Genomic DNA, 3,885 nt, shown 5'->3' on the forward strand with positions numbered 1-3,885 from the left:
GCTTGTGTGTGTGTGTGGTGTGTGGGGTGTGTGGTTGTGTGTGTGTGCTGTGTGTGTGTGTCAATGTGTGTGTGTGTGTGTGTTAGTGCAGGGTGTTGTGTGTCTATTGTGTGGTGTGTGAGGGTGTGTGTGAGGGTGTGTGTGAGGGTGTAGCTTTGCAGATGGGCAGTGGAGACATGTCCCTACCAATATTTAAAGAATTGTCCTGACCACTATATGAGTGAAGTCGTTCGCACTATGTTTAGAGTGAAGTCATATTAGATGATTCCAAAGTGGCCTCCAAGAGTCTGCATCTCCAAGACAACCAATTTAGACATGCTAGCATTTGATTGGCTGAAAGGGTTGAAAGGCTATCTGAAGAATCACGATATGTGAGAATATCACAGTGGTACCTGACGTCACCAGAAAGATGTAACTGATGTTATTTAACCATGTTAGCTAGCGTTAGCTCCTCTGTAGGCTAGCAGTGAAGCTGCTAGTAAGAGTATAAAATATATCAAAGTATGAGTTTAATTTCTGTCTAAAAATCCCATGAAAATGTCACCATGAATATTATGACTTTTTATGCCTTTTATGCCTTTTATGCCTAACTATACTAAAATCTTATTATGCTTTACAGTGTTACATTTAAAGGCTGGCTTGGTGGTACAACGGTTAGAACAGATGCCTCACAGTCAGAATGTTCTTGTTTTGAACCCGAGTCTGCAGCCTTTCAGTCTGGAGTTTATGTCTCACTATAATTTTTAAATGCCTTACTATAGTATCACTTTTTATGGTTTATTATACCATGACTTTTTATGCCTTAATATAATTTCATATTTTTATGCCTTACTATACTACCACTTTTTTTTTTATTTTTTTTTTGGGCCTTTTATGCCTTTATTGACAGTGAGGTAGAGAGAGACAGGAAATGGGGAGGCAGAGAGAGAGGGAACGACATGCAGCAAAGGGCCGTCCGATGCGGGACCCGAACTGGGGCCGACTGTAGTGAGGACCCCAGCCTCCGCACATGGGGCGGATGCTCAACCAACTGAGCCACCCGACGCCCCATACCACCACTGTTTATGCCTTACTTTAATAATCTTTCTATACTTTACTTTACAATGTTATTTTCACAGGGCGGCTCGGTGCTACAATGGTTGAACAAATACCTCACAATCTGAAGGTACGGGTTCGGGTCTGGAGCTTTACTATACTATGTCTTTCTTATGCCTTAGTATACTATTACCTTGTTTATGACATACTATAGTTTAACTTTTTTCATCCCTTACTATACTATGAAGTTCTCATGCCGTACTGTACTATGATCTGCTTTACTTTACAGTGTCACATTCTTTAATGTACACTGCTCGGCTGGCTTCCTGCTACAATGGTTAGAACAGACGCTTCGCAGTCAGAAGTTTCTGGGGCCTTTCAGTGTGCAGTTCATGCCTTACTATACACTTGTTTTTATCACCTACTTTCTTCTATAATATAAACATATCAAATCATAAACATATCATAAACATATACATAATTAGCTAGACATACATGTCAATATATGATATTATTCCGATGTCTAACAGGTTTCATATGTAATTTCTACATATAAAGGATATTCTTTAACGACATGTATGATTTTATTTCATATGTATTTATCATACATCTTATACATGGAAATTCAACACATGAACATATATCATATTTGCGTATGGACATTCCTGAATGTAAATTCAGATCTCATATGTTAATAAACCGTTTGGTTGACGGTGTTAAAAAGCCAGTCTCTTTTTTTGGAGGGGTGGCGAGGTCGTGCATCCCTACCAATGTTTAGACCCAACATACGCCCTTGTGTGTGTGTGTGTGTGTGTGGGTGTGTGTGTGTGTGTATGTGTGTGTGATAGAGTCATATCTAAAGTGGGATATCTCAGTGAGAATTTCCACTCCTCCTCCTCCTCCTCCTCCTCTCGGAGGATTCGGGGATGATCCTTGATTTCCCTCGAGACTGAACAAACAAACCAACATATCTGTGTCTCCTCAGGACAGCGTTTAGCCTAGCTTAGCACAAACAGTGCAAACGGGGAAACTGCTAGCCTTGAAAAAATTCCACCTTCCTGACACTTCCTGATCAGACTCCTCAGAGGACAAACTGTCTCCAGCGCCACCTTCAGGACAAACAGCAGAATCACTCCCTGACTGAAAACTGATTGACTTTGATTCAATGGTTGATGATTTGACTCGTCTGGATTTCCTGTTGTTGATCTGCAGCTGTTGTCTTGAGCAACACGTCTGTTAGCCTCAACCTGCTCACAGCAGCTGGATCCAGATCTGGATCTGCAGGCTGGTTATGGGATCATCCATTAAGATGAGATATCATCAGGTTTTAAATTATTGTTCAATCTATAAATGTCAAAATACAGAAAAAATCTCCATGATACTTGGATCAGACTTTAGCTGAACGACAGAAAATTAATCTGTGACTGTAATCTGTATCTGATTAATCAATTTAAACAAGATATTTGAATGATCACAGGCAAAAACTGATCAGTCAAACAATTGAGAAAATAATCCGCAGATTAATCAATAGTGATAATAATCGTGAGCTGCAGTTAGAGCTTCACAATGAATCAAAATATAATCAAAATCTCGATATGGTCAAGTGCAATATTCAAATCACAGGAGCTGAAGTTCCTTTGATGAAGATAAACTGTGTCACATTGTTGTGCATTGTTAGCATTAGCATTGTTAGCACCATAAGTGTGGTGGTGCTACTGAGACACCCCGGACTAGAAATCATGTTCTCCAGATGTAAAGGAACAAGACCAACAGAAATCTATCGTTATTTTTATATTTTTTTCAGTGAAAATGAAAAAACTATTGTTTACATGGACTCCTAACTTTCATCATAATATTTACCAGAATAATCACAATATGATTTTTTCGTTCAGTCCTAGTTACAGTCCATCATTTAAGAATTAGTCAGGTTTCATGTCATAGTCAGATGAATGTGTTTTCTCAGATTTAAATGAACATCAATCTGTCGTCATATGATCAGATAATCAATACATAGTTGATCAGGTGTTATTTTACTGTTATCAAAAATAACAACTCAAGCCTCTAACTGTGTTTAATAAACCAGGTTTGTGATGGTTAGCAGGCTAACTAACTGATTTTAACTCATAAACCTGGATTAGTGAAGCCAGGACTTCGAAGAATGAACCTGAATATAAAACAGGAAACTATCACAAAACTAAAAGAAAGTAAAACTGCAGAAAGTAAAAATAATCATGTGTAAAAATAGGAATAAAACTGCCAGTTTAAAGTCAGAGGAACAGTTGATTCCTCTCAGAGTCTCTGATGTTTTTCCTGCTTCAGTAATTTTCCTCTGTTACACAATCTGATCAAACAGCAGCACAGTGTTTCCTTCATGTTTTATTCTCTGCATAATTTTCACCTTTAAAACTCAGCTGATCAATTTATCTTTAATCTTTTTATCCTCACCAATAAACAACAATCAGCTGTTCATTTAGAGAAAACCAGTGAATTTATCAGCTGATTTATCAGTTGATTTTAGTGAAAATTTAGATGAAAGAAAAGAAGAAAAACTTTATTAATTTAAATTGAGTCCTTGACGTTTGACTGAGAGAGAAACAACGTTTAGTGGATTTCAGACTCAAAAACATTGACTTTAATTCAGTTTGACGTGGAGTGAAATCTTGACCTGAGCAGTTTCAGTGGTTAATGTGAAGATTGGATCATTTTCTCAGTTTCTCGTCACTTCCGGTTAAAATGAGTACAAATTAAAGTTTAAAGGTGAGTTTTTACCTGCGAGCAGCTGCTGTGTCCGTTAGTACGTCCGATTCCCCGAAAAACACTAGAATCAAACTGACCCGAGTAAGAAACAGC

The 3,885-nt window shown here is 37.9% G+C and overlaps 1 protein-coding gene across 3 annotated transcripts in view; it reads right to left on the bottom strand.

Annotated features, from left to right (window-relative positions):
* nfkb2 (nuclear factor kappa B subunit 2) overlaps positions 1 to 3,885 on the bottom strand; it is a 22,458-nt gene extending 18,573 nt beyond the window's left edge. For 2 of the 3 annotated variants that reach the window (XM_022748607.1, XM_022748602.1), the window contains exon 1: positions 3,805 to 3,885. The gene's annotated coding sequence lies outside the window, so the exon portion shown is untranslated. The remainder of the gene's footprint in view (positions 1 to 3,804) is intronic. The other variant, XM_022748604.1, reaches the window with a different exon arrangement.

This window comes from Seriola dumerili, unplaced genomic scaffold (assembly GCF_002260705.1).
Source record: "Seriola dumerili isolate Sdu_G_001 unplaced genomic scaffold, Sdu_1.0 BDQW01000127.1, whole genome shotgun sequence".
Taxonomy (NCBI): Eukaryota; Metazoa; Chordata; class Actinopteri; order Carangiformes; family Carangidae; genus Seriola; species Seriola dumerili.